Here is an 18,576-nt window from a genome sequence, read left to right as displayed (position 1 = left end):
TAACGCCTAGTTCAACCTGTCTAACATTGACCCAGGCTGAAGCTGAGCACCTCCTCTAATGTTCTGCCCAGGTAGCTATTTGCGCCTTCCAAGGGACATGTACATACGAACTACTTCTGTACTCATGTATTAAATCACACATAATATAGATGCTACACAGAGTTATGTTAGTGGCAGTCAAAATCGATGATAAAATGATGCCCCATAAAGTTCTATACCTCAAATTCCATCAAGCATCAAACAACTGACATGAATATGTACAGGTCTTTTAACACACGTGTTTAACATACACTGCCTCAGAGTCTTTTAATGAAGTCTTTTTTTTTTTTACATTTATGCACATGTTTATAATTAACATTGGATCAGGATATGGCTATGTGTAAGCATATTTAGGATGTATACTTGTATATTTATTCGCTATTCGCTGGGAAGTCATAACAATTCCTCTTAGTTTGATATGGATACCTTGTATTTGTGCCATGTCATCGATCTTGTCGCCCCTCAAGACTGCTCTGGAGAAGGGGAGTAAGATGCACCATTAATTACAGTTGAGCTGGTTGTTAATCCTTTTTTTTTAGGCCATGCTCAATAAAAATTAATTCCCATAGTTGCTCGATTGCACATGAAGAACAGAAACAGCAGTAGGCCTTTCAGGCCCTCGGTCCTGCTTCACAAAGACCATGAATGACCTGTACCTCCATTCCACTGTACTGCTTTTTATCCACTATCCCTTGATATCTATGTATCTCAGTCTTGAAAACACCAGCTAACCTAGCGTGCACAGCCTTTTGGGGGAATGAATTGTAAATTTCTACTAGACTTTGCATCAAAAGTGTTTCCTGATTTCCATCCTGAGCTAGATTTAAAATTATGTTCCTTTATTCTTCACTGGCCATACATGGACCTAAAAGAAAGGCACTCTGTTGAAAGGGTGGGTAAACTGATATCACCCGTTTCTGAACTTCCAGCCCTTATTTATTTTTGATAGTCCAGCTCTCATTTAAAATACAGGAAACTACAGCAAAAAAACAGTTTGTGGAGGCTTGTCAGCAACAAAAGCTTCAGTGATGTAATTAAATGTGTTCTTTCTTCCTTCCTTCCTCCATTTTGTTTCTCATTCTTTTGTACATTGTACGTTGGAAGTGACCTTTCAGTTCCCTGTTAGTTCAGTTCTAACTTAAACTAGAGGAAACCACAGGAAAACCTAAGCTGAAAGCAAATAAAAAAATGTGCAGATGTGACAGGACTTGTGAATAGGAACAAAGGTGAAGAAAATTAAACTGGCCATCCACACAAATGTTTCATAACATAAATTGCAACAATTCATGATTTGTGTCCACATAGAGAAAAACAAATGTTGCAAATCTCCCAGGATTATAGATGTGATATCAGGCTTAAAATGAATTGTGCTTATATATTAATTTAATGTAGAATGTCAGTGAGGATAGTATAGTTCCTGCGTACTTCAATTTTCAAAGGGCATTTGGAAAGGATTAGACTTGTAAGAAAACGTGAAACCCAGGCCAATCAATTTCACATCGGTGGTAGGAATGCTTTTAGAAACGAAAATTCAGGACAATGTTAATGGTCATTTGGCCAAATGAGGATTAATTAAGGAAATCCAGCATGGATTTGTTAATGGCAAATCGTGTTTAACTAACTTTGCTTGAGTTTTTTTGATGAGGTAATGGAGATGGTTGATGAGGAAATGTATTTAATGTAGTGGACATAAACTGTCAAAAGACAATTGATAAAGTGACACATAGCAGGCTTGTCAGCAGTGTTAGAGCCCTTGTGATAAAAGGGACAGTAGTCACATGCATACAAAATTGGCCGAGTGAAAGGAAAAATAAAGTAGTAGCAAATGGACGTTTTTTCAGACTGGAGGTAGGTGTATAGTTGGGTACCCAGGGGTAAGTGTTAGGATCATACTTTTCTTCATACAAGCCAGGCGGTGGAGCAGTGGTATTGACACTGGACTAGTAACCCACAGACCCAGGGTATTGCTCTGCGGGCAGGATCTTGAATCCCACCACAGCAGATGGTGGAATTTGAATTCAATTAATAAATCTGGAATTAAAAGCTATTCTAATGATGGCCATGAAACCACCGCCAATTGTTGTAAAATCCCATCTGATTTGCTAATGCCCTTTAGGGAAGGAAACCTGCTGTCACTACCCGGTCTGGCCTACACGTGACTCCAGACCCATAACAATGTGGTTGAATCTTATAATAAAAGCAAAATACTGCAGATGCTGGAAATCTGAAATAAAAACAAAAAATGCTGGAACCACTCAGCAGGTCTGGCAGCATCGGTGGAAAGAGAAACAGAGTTAACGTTTCAGCCACTCTTTGGTTGACTCTAAAATTCCCTCTGAAAAAGCCACTCAGTTGTATGTAACCAATAAAAAAGAATAGAACCATCGATCGAGGCTCCTGAAACGACAATGGCAAACCCAACCCTGTCGACCCTGCAAGTCCACTTTACTAACATTTGGGAGCTTGAGCGAAAGTTGGGAGAGCTGTCCCACAGACTAGTCAAGCAACAGGCTGACATAGGCTTCCTCACGGAATCATACCTTACAGACAATGTCTCAGACACTGCGATCACCATCCCCGGGTATTTCCTGTCCCACCGGGAGGGAACTGCCCTGGGAGTTCTCAACATCGATTCCAGATCCCATGAAGTCTCATGGCATTAGGTCAAATATGGGTGAGGAAACCTTGTGCTGATTACCGCCTACTGCCCTTCCTCAGCTGATGAGTCAGTGCTCCTCCATATTAGGAAGTGCTGAGGGTTGCAAGGGTACATGATTGCACTCTGGATGGGGGACTTCAAATTCCATCAGCAAGAGTGGCTCGGTAGGACCACTGCTGGCCGAGTCCGAAAGGACATAGCTGCTAGACTGGGTCTGTGGCCGTTGGTGAGGGAACCGACAAGAGGGAAAAACATATGTGACCTTGTCCTCACCAATCTGCCTGCCACAGATGCATCTGTCCATGACAGTATTGGTAGGAGTTAAAGGACTGCTACCCGACCTGATGCCATGTGTTGGGTTTGGGGAGGATCCGACACGCTCTATTGCCACCTCTGGCAAGCGACTTTAATGATAATTTACTTTTTGGACGTTAAAGGTGGTTTTGCTACAGTTATTTTAAGCTTGTGCAGGTAAGGAACAAAGTGAAAAACGTAAGGTAAGTTAACTGATGGTCGGGTCAGGTCGGCTGCTAGAAAAATTGAAAAGAATTGAGACGGGTCGGGCTCGGGTCCAGTCTCATTTGCAGACCCGAGCAGGCCTTTAGTAGGAGTGACCACTCTGGTGGTCTCCCTGGTGGAGATGCAGTTCCGCCTTCACATTGACGATACCCTCCATCGTGATGTGTGGTACTATCACCATGCTAAATGGGATTGATTTCGAGCAGATCTAAAAATGCAAAACTGGGCATCTATTATGCGCTGTGGGCCATCAACAGCAGCAGAATTGTACTCAACCACAATCTATAACCTCATGGCCCGGCATATAACCCACTCTATCATTAGCATCAAGCCAGGAGACCAAACATGGTTAAATGAACAGTGCAGGAGGGCATGCCTGGAGAAGCACCAGGCATACCTCAAAAAGAGGTGTCAACCTGGTGAAGCTACAACACAGGACTTTCTGTGTACTAAACTGCATAACCAGCATGCGATCGACGTAGCCAAGTGATCCCAAAAACAACAGATCAGATCTAAGCTCTGCAGCATTGCCACATCCAGCTGTGAAAGGTGGTGGGCAATTAAGGAACAAAGTGGAGGAATGGCTTCACAAATATCCCCATCCTCAATGATGCAGGAGCCCAGCACATCAGTGTGAAAGATAAGGCTGAAGTATGTGCAACAATCTTCAGCCAGAAGTGCCGAGCTGATGATCCACCTCGGCCTCTTCCTGAAGTCCCCAGCGTGACAGATGCAAGACTTCAGCCAATTCGATTCATAGAAACAGAAAAATAGGAGCAGGAGGAGGCCATTCGGCCCTTCAAGCCTGCACCGCCATTCAACACGATCATGGCTGATCATCCAAACTCAGTACCCTGTTCCCGCTTTCTCCCCGCATCCCTTGATCCCATTAGCCCTAAAAACTATATCTAGCTGTTTCTTGAATATTGTTAATGGGTTGGCCTCAACTGCTTTCCGTGGTAGAGAATTCCACAGGTTCACAACTCTCTGGGTGAAGAAATCTCTCCTCATCTCAGTGTTAAATGGCTTACCCCTTATCCTTAGACTGTGACCCCTGGCCCTGGACTCCCCCACCATCGACAGCATCCTTCCTGCATCTATTCTGTCAAATCCTGTTAAAATTTTGTAGGTTTCTTTGAGATCCCCTCTCATCCTTCTAAACTCTAGCGAATACAAGCCTAATCGACCCAATCTCTTTTCATACGTCAGTTCTGCCATCCCAGGAATAGGTCTGGTGACATTCGCTGCACTCCCTCCATAGCAAGAACACCCTTCCTCAGATAAGGAGACCAAAACTGCACACAATACCCCATATGTGGTCTCGTCAAGGCCTTGTATAATTGCAGCAAGACATCCTTGCTCCTGTACTCGAATCGTCTCGCTATGAAGGCCAACATATCATTTGCTTTCTGCCTGCTGCACCTGCATGCTTAATTTCAGCGACTGGTGCACAAGGACGCCCAGGTCTCGCTGCACCTCCCATTTTCCCAATCTATTGCCATTCAGATAACAATCTGCCTTTCTGTTTTTGCCACCACAACTGTGGATAACAAGTGATTTCACTACGTGTGATATCAAGAAACGACTGAAGGCACTGGATATTGCAAAGGCTATGGGCCCTGACAATATTCCAGCAATAGTACTGAAGACCTGTGCTCCCGAACTTGCTGCGTCCCTAGCCAAGCTGTCCCAGTATGGCTATAGCACTGGCATTTATCGGCAATATGGAAAATCGCCCAGGTATGTCCTGTACACAAAATGCAGGACCAGTCAAACCTGGCCAATTACCACCCCAACAGTCTACTCTCAATCATTAGTAAAGTGATTGAAGGTGTCATCAACAGTGCCATCAAGAGGCACTTGCTTAGCAATAATCTGCTCAGTGATACTCAGTTTGGGTTCCGCCAGGGCCACTCAACTCCTGACCGCACTACAAGCCTTGGTTCAAACATGGACAAAAGAGCTGAACTCAAGAGGTGAAGTGAAAGTGACTGCCCTTGATGTCAAGGCAGCATTTGACCGAGTATGGCATCAAGGGACCCGAGCAAAACTCAGGTCAATGGGAATCAGTTGGAGTCATACCTAGCGCAAAGGAAGATGGTTGTGGTTGTTGGATGTCAATCATCTGAGCTCCAGGACCTCACTGCAGGATATCCTCAGTGTAGTGTCCTCGGCACAACCACCTTCAGCTGCTTCATCAATGACCTACCTCCAATCATTTGGTCAGAAGTGGAGATGCTCGCTGATGATTGCACAATGTTCAGCACTATTTGCGACTCCTCAGATACTGAAGCACTTCGTACAGGAAAGCAGCAAGGCAGTGGTGCAGTGGTTAGCACCGCAGTCTTGCAGCTCCATCGACCCGCGTTCCATTCTGGGTACTGCACTCTGTGCAGAGTTTGCAAGTTCGCCCTGTGACTGTGTGGGTTTCTGCTGCGTGCTTTGGTTTCCTCCTGCAGCCAAAGTCTTGCAGATTGATAGATAAATTGGCCATTGTAAATTACTGCTTGTGTAGGTAGGAGAATGATGGGGATGTGATAAGGAATATAACACCAATGTATGATTAGTATAAATGGTGGTTGCTAGTGGGCCAGAAGGCCTATTTCAGGGCTGTATCACTCTATGACCTACGCAATATCCAACTTGAACTGGCAAGTGACATTCGTACTACACAATAACGATCTCCTTTTGACATTCAATGGCATTGTCATCGCTGAATCCCACACTATCAACATCCTACGGGTTACCATTGACCAGAAACTGAATTGGAGTAGCCATATAAATACCGTGGCTACAAAGCAGGTCCTAGGATAGAAATCCTGCGGCGAGTAGCTCGCCTCCTGACTCCCCAAAGCCTGTCCACCATCTACAAAGCACAAGTCAGGAGTGTGATGGAATTCTTTCCACTTGCCTGGATGGGTGCAGCTCCAACAACACTCAAGAAGCTCGAAACCATCCAGGCCAACGCAGCCCGCTTGATTGGCACCCCATCTGCAAACATTCACTCCCTCCACCACTGGCACACAAGATGCACTGCAGCAACTCACCAAGGCTCCTTCCTAACCCGTGGCCTCTACCAACTAGAAGGGCAAGGGCAGCAAATGTATGCGAACACCACCACCTGCAAGTTCCCCTCCAAGTCACACACCATCCTGACTTGCAACTATATCACCTTTCCTTCATTGTCGCTGGGTCAAAATCCTGTAACACCCTTCCTAACAGCGCTGTGGGTGTACCTACCCCACAAGGACTGCAGTGGTTCAAGAAGGCAGCTCACCACCACCTTCTCAAGGGCAATTAGGCTAGGCAATATGTGCTGACCTAGTGAGCGACGCCCACATCCCCTGAAAGAAATATATATATATATATATATATATATATATACCAATGATATAGACTTGGGCGTACAAGGCACAATTTCCGAATTTATGGATGACTTAAAACTTGGAAGCATTGTGAACTGTGTGGAGGATAGAGATATACTTCAATAGGTCATAGATAGTCTTGTGAAATGGGCGGACAAGTGTCAGATTAAATTTAATGCAGAAAATAATGAAGTGCTTTATTTCGATAGGAAGAACGAGGAGAGGCAGTAAACAATAAAGAATGCAGTTCTAAAGGTTTGCAGGAGCAGAGGGACCTGGACCTGTGCACTAATCATTGAAGGTTGCAGGGAAGGTTGAAAAAGTGATAACTAAGGCATAGGGGGTCCAGGGATTTACACATGTGAGCTTAAAATGTGAGAACAAAAAAAGTCATGATGAGCCACAGTTTAGCTCTCATCTGCAGGATTGTGTCCAGTTCTAGGCACCACCATTTACCAAGGATGTCAAGCATTAGCGAGAGTGCAAACAAGAGAATGAGGAACTCCAGCTACATGGATAGGTTGGAGAAGCCTGTTCTCGTTGGAGAAGAGCATAGAGGTGTTCGAAATCATGAGAGGAGTGCACAAAGTTGATAAGGAAACTGCTCCCATTGGCCGAAGGAACCAGAACTAGAGGACACCAATTTAAGGTGACTCACAAAAGAAGCAGAGGTGACATGAGGGATTGTTTTTCCTTCACAGTGAGCAGTTAGTATCTGGAATGCTCTACCTCAAAGAGAGGTGGAGGCAGATTGAATCGAAGCCTTCAGAATAGAATTGGACTATTATCTGAAGACAAATAAAAACGGGGGAAAAGGCCAGGGAGTGGGAGTAGGTGACTTGCTCTTGCAGAGAGCCAGCATAGACACGACGGGCTGAATGGCCTCCTTCTGTGCTGTAGACATTCTAGGATTCTATAGTGGTATTAATGGGATAGTGACAGGTTGGATTAGAACTTGGCTAAAGTACCGAACACAGAGACTAGTGCCAAACGTTTTATTTCTTCTGGAGGAAGGTATTTGTTATGTTCCAACTTTGTCGACAGTAGGACATTTTTGACGCATGTTAATAAGCCAAACTTCAGTATACAAAGCATAATTTCAAAGTTCCAGCATGATGCGAAATTCAGGAAAGTAGTAAATAATACGAAAGATAACAGCAGATTCAGGAAGACATAGACAAACTCGTGAAATGCACAGACCTATGCAAATTAAAATCAACGCAGAGAGATTAACGTGAATTTGGTAGGCAGAAAGAGGAGATTGTACTAAATGGTACAATTCTGTGCAGGGAAAGAAAGACATGGTGATGCATGCATGCAAATCTTTTAAAGTGTCAGGACAAGTAGAGAAACCCATTAAAAGACACGAAAGGGATGCTTGGGTTTATTAGTAGAGGTATAGAAGTCTAAAAGCGGACGGTATGCTGAATCTTTATGAACCATATTTTAGGCCGCAGTTTGACTACTGCTTTAAATTCTCTGTAACATTAGGAGGATGTCAAGATCTTAGAAAGATTGCTGAAGACAATAGCACCACTTATGAGACACTTCCGTTACATGGACGGACCAGCGAAGCTTAGGTTGTTCTTCCAGCGCAGAAGCTTAAGAGGAGATATGATTCAGGTGTTCAAAATTATGAATGTTCGGATAAAGTTTTTAAGGGGAAACTGTTCCGCAGAACGGTCGGTAACCAAAGTGCATAGAGTTAATTTGACCGATAAAATACATAGACGAAAGCATTTTTTTTCCAGCAGCGGGATTTTGTTTTGTCTGCAATCCATTCCCTGAAAGGTTTGTGCAAGGTGATGAAGTAGAAAGATTTCCAAAGAATTTTATAAATTCTTGAATGCGGGGGATGGGGGGAGGGGCGGGGAGATTGTGGGTGGAAAAACAGGGCTATGGGAAAGACCGAGGGAGTGACACTGACTGCATATTTCTTTCAAAGAAGCGGTACAGGTGTGATGGGCCGAATGGACACATTTTGTGCTATGTGGTTCTATGATTCTGTGGTAAGATTTATTATATGTGCACAATTTTATGAATAATTTACGCACGGATACACTGAAAATCCTTGCAGGAGCAGTTTATTAAATGAGCAAGCTGTTTTTTCAAGACCTATTTTGCAGAAAATCATGCTTCCATCTTTTCATGTTATTTTCCCCATTCTTTAAATGCAACATTATAATGCATTTAGATTATATGCATATATATTGCCAAACAATCTTTCGGAGCATTCCACTTGGAGTCATAGCTTTTCTATCCATATATTCACCCAAATATTTCCAATTTATCAAGCTGTTGAATTTCGCAATGTATTATATTAGCAATTGTTATTTGATAACTTGTGGGTTCTGATACGGTGCAGAAATATGAATATATTATATATTTATGTATAAAAATTAGGAATAGATATATTTTTAACAAGTAACTGAACACTGTATGTCTGTTCAATATATCATTTGTTTTCTGTTTGGAGTCAGTATTGTACTATACACTCATTTTGTTGAATTTCGTAATGTGTTTTCTTAACAATTGGCATTTGAGACGTTTTAGGTTCTATTATGACACAGAGACTGATCGACGTAACATTAGGAACCTATGCGGTTTTCACATTGGAGACGTTAGCTCTCTGAGTTGCAGCTACAAACCACATACATCCTGTCAGCCTCATAGTAACTAGAGGCCTTACGTCAGTCCAAGTGAAGCCTTTTTGCTTTACATTTTAGCTAATTAAATCCATGTATTTGATTGCAGGGTATATCTGTGTTCATTAAAATACATATATAAGGATTACACTGAGCACTAATTTAGTTGATCCAAGTAGCAGAATTACAATGGAACTTTTTACGCAATTAACTCAGTGCAGAGTTAACTCATATTTGACAAACTACCAGAAGTCGACTTTGTAATGCAGCTCAGATGGGATCAGGGTCACGTTTGAGAGAGGAAACAGACACATCTGACATTGGAGTCAAGTAAGAAAATAAAGATGTGCTTTTAAGGAGTTCCTGATCACGTATCCGGGAAATGTTTCAATTTACTTCACATATCATGCGCTATCTTAATGCCTACTGACTTATATGAGGCCTTAAGTTGGGCGTTGTTGCCCTCTTAGATCTGGCTTAATAGCCTTCTTGTTTCGGTTGGAAGAGTATGGTGTCAGCAGAACTTATCCTGATTCATTAGAGCTTATTCCAGAAATGAGGTGATGATAATTGGACACAAGTTCTTTTCAGCTAGCATGTTTATGCTTTTCATCGCAGGTATTTCTGGGCTATTATCTTCAAGGACCAGGCATCGTGGCTTTGTAACCTACATCACATGGGTGATGACAGAATGGACAAAGGATGGAATGTGAGAGGTTAGCAAAAGGGCGTTTAAGCTGCATCCGCCGAGTTTAAAATCAAGGCTAAAATTACTGTAGTAAATACAACTTCGATGGTGAGACGAGAATGATAAACGTTTTGCAGAACCTCGAACAAAGAGCACGGGAGAATCCAGAGTTTTAACCAAGAAATTGTCATAGCGAAGGACATGCTGGGTGACGTTACCAATCTGGAAACTGATAGATAAAGGCGCTATTTTATGACAGCATAAATAGTTGAATCGCCTCTCGTCAAAATCTGTCGTGAGTCTGAGTTCGAATCCGGCAAAACGACCATGTCATAAGTATGATCAAACTGAAAGAAAAATAATCAATTATTTCAATTGTGTAAAACTATAGCGTTCTTCTGAGCCACTTAGTTTTTTTTCATTGCTTTTTCATATGTATCATTTCATTACACTGGTGGTGTTATTTCTCTCCTACTCTTTTCTAAAGGAAGTCACAATGCACACAGTATGTCTTTGAGGAACCAGATCAAGAATTTCAAGGGAACAATACTGCCGCTGATAATAATGGGAGGACCATCATGTGCTACCTGACATCTCATGTTCCTTTGCTATTCCACTGCCAATGAACCCTTTAACTTAGCAGATATTTGCATTACGAAGGAAGGTCCAGGAACATGTGAAGCATCCAAGTGTCTTTATGGAAAAATCGGAAGGGATTCGAAACGAAGATCCAACCTGGAATCTTAGGTTAAAATTAGCCCAAAATCTCACCACCTGTTAATTTTGTCTCTGAAATCGCATTTCGGTAAAATATTCATATTAACTGTTCCAAAACGATGGTGATACCATTGAATTGATATATCTGCCAGGGCCCGCAGATTTATTTAGTATACCAGTGAAATGTACGTGGTTAACAAATTGAAAAATAGTTAAGTATTTATTATGACACAGCATTTGGATGCTTTGTGAGCTCTGGGAAGGATAGTGATAGGCATCAGAAAGATAGAATCAGGCTGGTGGAATGGGCGGGCATGCGGCAGATGTAATATAATGCAGACAAGTGTTAAGTGATTTCTTTTCTATAAAGAACGAGTAGAGACAATATAAAATAAAGGGTGTAGTTCCTCGAAAGAGGAAAACAGGAGCAGAGAGAGACAGGGAGCTTAAGAGCACAAATCGTTGAAGGAGGTAAGACAGGTGGAGAAAGAGGTGAATAAGGCATACGGGATTCTGGGCTTTATTAGTAGAGGCATGGAGTGCGAAAGCAAGGAAGGTATGATGAAGATTTATAAACTCTTATTCGGCATCAATTGGAGTAATGTGTCCAATTTTGGGCATCACGTTTTAGGACGCATGTTCAGGTTTTTCCAGCAGAGAATGGTTATGATCTGGAATGCACTGCCTGAGAATGTGGTGGGGGAAGATTCAATCCGGGCTTTCAAAAGGGAATTAGATGAACAGTTGAAGAGAACAAATTTGCAGGCGACATGAAAAGGTGGGTGGGGGAGGGGGGATTGTAGTGCGCCTAGCTGAGTTGCTCTTACAGAGAGTCAGCAGCAACACGCTGGGCCGCATGGCCTCCTCCTGTGCTGTAAACGTTCTATGATTCTATGGTCCTGTAAGTAGTGCACATATTAGCGTTCTTACTTTTGCTGGGTTCCTGTTGATCCTCTTGTTGATTACTGCATCTGCAAAATATTCATAAGTAAGTGAATGTATATCTATATATCTACAGACAGTATTTCCCACGTCCCATACATCCAGTCCAATGACTCGAAACCTGTTTAGAGGAGTTGTTTTTTTTATGTCAACATTTATAATTGTAACACAATTGGGTGTCAATTTGACCTTGATGGGATAGTGTATAACGGGTGTGAGGGGTTTGACAAGCTGTTTTATATCTCGCCAGAATGTTACTTCCATTGCCTTCAGTGAAAATAAACATTGAAAGACCTGTAAAACGGCACGCCGATTCGCTGGCGGCCTTTCATGTACTGGGTTATTGTAAACTTGAGGGCTGGTGTCAAATGTGCGACAGGCCAATGGACACCTGCTCGAAGACCCGCCCGAATCCCCGTCCTTTGGCTCCAGTAGAGCCGAAAATCGGAGTGGTGTAGACTGGGAGGCTGATAACCGCCCCTCTTCCCCCTTCCACCTCCTCACCAACCTACCCATCCCCAGGAAATTTAAACAGCTCCATCCGAGTAAGTTCCATTGAACGCTGTTGAACCAGAATTGGAGGAGAAAACTGGAACGCCCACAGAGAATTGTCGTCGTTCCCCGTGCATGCTTTTGTTTAAATTGTTTCTTAGTCCATACTTGCATGAAATATAATGCAAGGGAATACTGCCTGTTGTCTTATCTCAGTAGAAAATTTATTGTAGTAATAATATGAAAAAAAAAAATAATATTTATTTTTAATATTGTTGTTGCTATTACTGTTCTTATGTTTATTATTGATAACAAATAATCATCATCACGAACATCTGGCCATAAATATATTTCATAAACAACTTTGCTGGAGCAAAATACTTAGGCAAGACATGTAGCAGATGATATGAAATCTTCCTGATCAATACCAATTATACCTATAAGTATATCAACGGGAAGTGGATAACCAGGGAAAGAGTAGGACCCATTAGGGACCAAGGGGGAAATTTGTGGGTGGAGCCAGTGGGCATTGGTAGGGTGTTGAACGAATACTTCACATCTGTCTTCACCCAAGAGAATGAGGATGTAGATATGGAACTCAGAGAGAGAGACTGTGAGGTTCTTGAGCAAATTGTCATAGGGACTGACAAGGTATTGGAGGTTTTGGAAGGCTTAAAAGTGGAAAAATCTCCAGGCCCAGACGATTTGTGTCCCAGGATGCTGTGGGAGGCGAGGGTGGAGATTGCAGGAGCTCTGACCCTAATTTTTAATTCTTCTCTGGCCACGGGGGAGGTGCCAGAGGACTGGAGAACAGCTAATGTGGTCCCACTATTTAAGAAAGGTTGTAGAGATAAGCCAGGGAACTATAGACTAGTGAGTCTCACATCAGTGGTAGGGAAACTGTTGGAGAAAATTCTGAAGGAGAGAATCTATCTCCACTTGGAGAGGCAAAATTTGATTAGGAATAGTCAGCATGGCTTTGTCAGAGGGAGGTCATCCCTAACAAATTTGATTGAACTTTTTGAGCATGTGACCAGGTGTGTAGATCAGGGTAGTGCAGTTGATGTAGTTTACATGGATTTCAGCAAAGCCTTTGACAAGGTCCCACATTGGAGACTTATCAAGAAAGCAAATGCACATGGGATACAAGGTAACTTGATAAGGTGGATTCAAAATTGGCTTAGCTGTAGGAGACAGAGAGTGATGACAGACGGCTGTTTTAGTGACTGGGAACCAGTGTCCAGTGGCGTACCACAGGGATCTGTGCTGGGTTCCCATTTGTTTGTCATTTATATAAACGATAGAGATGACTATGTGGGGGTAGGATCAGTAAGTTCGCGGATGACACAAAGATTGGCCGAGTGGTTAACAGTGAGGTAGAGTGTCTTACGTTACAGGAAGATATAAATGGGATGGTTAAATGAGCAGAAAAGTGGCAGATGGAATTTAACGCTGAAAGTGTGAGGTGATACACTTTGGAAGGAGTAATGTGACACGGAAGTAGTCAATGAATGACCTGACACTGGGAAGTTCCGAGGAACAAAGGGACCTTGGTGTGTTTGTCCATAGATCTCTGAAGGCAGAAGGGCAGGTTAATAGGGTGGTGAAAAAGGCATATGGGACACTTACCTTTATCAATCGAGGCATAGATTACAAAAGCAGGGCGGTCATGTTGGAGTTGTACAGAACTTTGGTAAGGCCACAGCTGGAGTACTGTGTGCATTTCTGGTCGCCACATTATAGGAAGGATGTGATTGCATTGGAGGGGGTGCAGAGATGATTCACCAGGATGTTGCCTGGGATGGAACATTTAAGCTATGAAGAGAGGTTGGATAGGCTTGGGTTGTTTTCGCTGGAGCAGAGAAGACTGAGGGATGACCTGATCGAGGTGTACAAGATTATGAGGGGCATGGACAGGGTGGATAGGGAGCAGCTGTTCCCCTTAGTTGAAGGGTCATTTACGAGGGGTCATAAGTTTAAGGTGTGGGGTGAGAGGTTTAAGGGGGATTTGAGGAAGAACCTTTTTACCCAGAGGGTGGTGACAGTCTGGAATGCCCTGCCTGGGAGGGTGGTAGAGGTGGGTTGCCTTACATCCTTTAAAAAGTGCCTGGATGAGCACTTGGCACGTCATAACATTCAAGGCTATGGGCCAAGTGCAGGCAAATGGGATTAGGTAGACAGGTCAGGTGTCTTTAATACATCGGTTCAGACTCGATGGACCGAAGGGACACTTCTGCACTGTATTATGCTGTGATTCTGTGATACCACGAGGACCAATATGGGGCTTATCAGCTCCCCCTGCATTAAATAATAAATTCCGTTTATTATGTTCTACCAGATTATGGGCCAATAGTCCCACTTGAGCTTCTTGGCCATTGTAATGTCAGTTATTACTGCAGGTATTTTATTGATATTAGGGAATATAAAATGACGAAGTCTGTGAGCTTGCACTTCATGACGTGAACAATGTATGTTTCCTACTCCTTACTATAAACTTATTGGAACAGTTACTTACAGATAGGTGGGGTATTTTCGCTGTCTTGCTGGAGAGTTAAAAACTGTTGCCTGGAAAAGAAAATCGGTAATTTTAAGTCATTTTGTTCAGGGGTTTTGTTTGAGCTCACAATTAACGATAGAGTATTAACTGCGTTATAAATTGGGTTTCAGGTTGTTACACAGTAAGAATCCTGCGATGGCTTTAAAATACCTGTATTGCTTTGTCTAAATTGATGTCAAGCAGTTCATCTTATTTTGTAAATGGTGAAAAGCTAGGAACTACGGATGAGCAGAGAGATGACATTGTCCATGTGCAAGAAACACTGAAAACTGGTGGATCGAAGCAAATTAAAATTTAGAGGATATTGGGATATTCGCCTTGATTTCCAATGTGGAAGGAATACAATCGGCTGGTAGCTATTCTGCAATTATATAAAGACCTGGCTAGACTGTGTTTGCTGCTCTGATTCCAGTTGAGGGCGCAGTATCTCAGGAAGGATATATTGGCCTTGTCGGGGTTTCAGCCAGAAAAGTGCTTTGTTTAATTTGCAGAACAGGATGCAAAACAAGGCTCGTATCACACTCACTATAATAGATTAAGGGCGATCCAACTGAGGCGCTCTAGATGTCTGAAGATTGAGGAAACTCGGCCAGTATCCGCTAGAGTTTCGAAGAATGCGAGGTGATCTCATTGAAACTTACCAAATTCTTACAGAGCGTAAGAGGACGGATGTAGAAAGGATTTGTCCCCTAGCCGGTGAGTCTAGAATCAGGGAACACAGTCTAAGCGTACACAATAGGCCATTTAAGACTGAATGAGGAGGAACTTGTTCATTCAGAGGGTGTTGAATCTTTGAAATTCTCTACCCCAGAGGGCTGTGGAAGCTCAATCATTGAGCATGTTCAAGACAGAAATGGATGGATATCTGGATACTAATGACATTAAGGGATATGGAGATAGCGTGGGGAAAGTCGCGTAAAGGTAAATGGTCATCCTGAGCGATTTGAATGTCAGAGCAGCTTCGGCAGACTGATTGGCCTACCCCTGCTCTTACGTTCGTAGACAGGGAAAAACTTATTCCTGCTTGTCATTGTGGTGTGTCCTGGGGGAGAGGAGCGGGACATAGGGACATAGGAAGATCAATTAACCATTCAGAATCTCAAGCCTGATCTGCCATCCAGTGAGATGATCGCTGACCTGTATCCAACTGTATCCATACAACTTGTTTCAATTCACTTAATGCCCTAAGCAAGGAAAAATCTATCAATCCCAGGTGTAAAATTATTAATTGATCTCGAATCTACTTTTTTTTTTGCAGTATGAGTTGTACACTTCTATCACTCTTGACGTAAGGAATTGTTTCCTCCCTTCTGTCCTGAAAGACTTATTCTGATTTATGGTGTTATATCCTCTTGTAATAGATTCCTCCACCCGCGGAAAATATTTCTATCTACTCTATCAATTCCTTTCAAAATCCAAGATACCTCCATCAAATTAACCCTTTTTAAAATTCCAATGCAGTCAGGCTGAGTTTATGCAAGATCTCCCCAGACGGTGGCCTTTTGAACCCTGGTAATTTTCTAGTTAATCTGCGTTACACTCCTTCCAAGGCCAATAGATTATTTCTAAGGTGCATTTGATGCCCAGAAATGTACAATCTACTCCAGATGTGATCTAACCAGAGTTTTGTATAGCTGTAGCAAACGTTGTTCCTTCTGCATTCCAGCTATGTTTTTACGAAGGCTATCAATCCCACCGCGTTTTTGATTTTTACCTGACTACTCTATTTTAGTCATTTGTGTACACGGCAAGGAACCTAAATCTTTTTGGTTCTCCACTGTCCCTAACTTCTCACAATTAAGTAGACTGTGGATCTATCCTTTTATGTTGCAAAATGCCTGACCTCGCACCAGCATTTTGAACCATCTACCACAGTTTATGTTCCACTCCAAAGTCCATCAATTTTTCTGCGTAATTTTATTCTCCTGTCTACAGTATGCCACTTATCTTTGCATCGTTAATTCACGAACAAATTCATTTGAATAATTGATGCCCCAGCACAGATCCTGGTGGGACTCCACTGGTCATTTACTTTCAAGTTGAGTGTGTACCTCAATCCGTACTCTATCCGCAATTGCATGGCCAATTTTATAACTAGGCCAATATTATCCATTAAATTCGATAAGCTTTCAATTCAGCTAACAGTCTCTTCTGAAATATTTTGGAATGCTCTCATCTCTCTGAATACTAAGTTTTAAAATTCTCCCACAATTTAAAAATTGTTCCCATTTTCTATTCTTCCCATCAGTGTGAATAACCTCACAATTCCCCATATTACACTCCATTTTCCATCTCATTGGCCAAAGACTTAACTTGTCTACATCTCTTTGCAGCCTCTTCTGTCAGCTTATCCTCACACCTATGTGATTCTATGTATGGCGGGTAACTGGAGTAAAGGTAAGTGTAAACTGTGGTCTAATTGAATGGCAGAATGGACATGACCTCAGTATGTTTCTATTTTCCTACACACCAGTGGAAATTTACATATGAACACAATCAGTTGATGGTCTCACATTGCTTGTAATTCTTATTGATAACAGTAGAATTCTAACCCTTTACAAAGCACCATTCTGAAAGTAACAATACTGAAGCCATGTTGTAATGGTATAACGATCACAGAAAACACTGGCACGGGCTTGTTTTGTTGAAACGTAAAAGTGGTTAGCCATGTTGGCAGTGCCCAGCTTTGAATTAGTTCATCCAGGAATATATGTGGAAAATTCACTACTCAGCTATCACAGAACCGTAGAAGTTTTCACGAGAATTAGGCCTTTGCCGTTCTTTGAAATTAATTTCACTCTTTACCCAGAACCCTGTACTTTTCTTTTTCAGGAATGTAAACAATTTCCTTTTTGAAAGTGACTATTCAATCTACCTTTTCAGACATTATATTCCAGATGATAACAAGTCCCTTCATAATTTACAGTTCTCCTCTCTTCCTTCTGACTCTTTTGCCATTTGTCTTAATAAGTGTCATCTGGATACTTACCCATCGACCAGTGGAATCTGATTATGCCTTGTTTCCTCTACCTAAACCCCTCATACTTTTGAATACCTTGATACAATTTCCTCTTAACCTTCACTATGCTAAGGCGAATAGTCACAGTTTCCCCAGTCTTTCCATGTATCTGAAGTAATTCATCCCTGGTGTTGCTACTGCTAAATATTGCATGCACTGCATTCAAAGCCTTGCCATCCTTCCTAAAGTATGGTGCCCGGAATGGGACACCATACATCAGCTGAGGTCAAAACGGTGCTTTAAAAATTTTAGTGTGGGCACCTGTTGATCTGATAATTATTTATCAATCTACTGCTCTATCCTTCAATATAAATGTAACCAATTGCTGCATCTAGCTAAATTTAACAATATAAATCTCCTCGCAATGCACACTTCAGCAAAGTTCTTCAAAAAATGATTTCGTTTGGAATAATTAACATCGCTTAGAATTTTGCAAACTTAAGCTTATTACCACGAATAGAAATTGTGATAAATATCTCACCTTTTCCTCGCTTTGTTGTTTGATTCACAGCAGAGGATAAAAAGAGAAGATGGACATTAGCAAATTCTGAGAAATTATGTTTCATACACATCTGTTAACACATTGATGAAGATAGATTATTACAAGGAAATGTTTTGCGAATTCATCAAAGCAGAGAAAATGTAATGCCAAATCTATTCATTGGTTCTTGGTGGCGCATTAAACAAATGATGCAATCTCATATCTTGTTGTCTGCCATTTGTCGAACATATTTACAAGTGCTGTTCATCAAGGATCTGTTCTGGGGACATGGACAGATTAAGTGAGTGGGAACAACTGTGGGGATTGGAATACCCTGTGGGAAACAGCCATTTATTTTGAACCCAATAAACCTAAGTAGAAGAGTTTTCAAAATGGAGAGAAGCCAAGGACTGTAGAGGGGCAAATATATTTGGGAGTCCAGGCACACAGATG

General features: G+C 42.0%; 1 long non-coding RNA gene across 1 annotated transcript; it reads left to right on the top strand.

The window, feature by feature from the left end:
- Nucleotides 1-9,254: 9,254 nt before the first annotated feature.
- LOC137356344 (uncharacterized) lies at nt 9,255-18,330 on the top strand. The gene is made up of 3 exons (XR_010971033.1): nt 9,255-9,943; nt 16,957-17,020; nt 18,154-18,330. It is a non-coding gene; the product is annotated as an uncharacterized lncRNA (long non-coding RNA).
- The last annotated feature ends 246 nt before the right edge of the window (nt 18,331-18,576 follow it).

This window comes from Heterodontus francisci, chromosome 45 (assembly GCF_036365525.1).
Source record: "Heterodontus francisci isolate sHetFra1 chromosome 45, sHetFra1.hap1, whole genome shotgun sequence".
Taxonomy (NCBI): domain Eukaryota; kingdom Metazoa; phylum Chordata; class Chondrichthyes; order Heterodontiformes; family Heterodontidae; genus Heterodontus; species Heterodontus francisci.
Note: the sequence above shows the minus strand (reverse complement) of the source record. Positions and strands in the feature narration are given on the sequence as shown.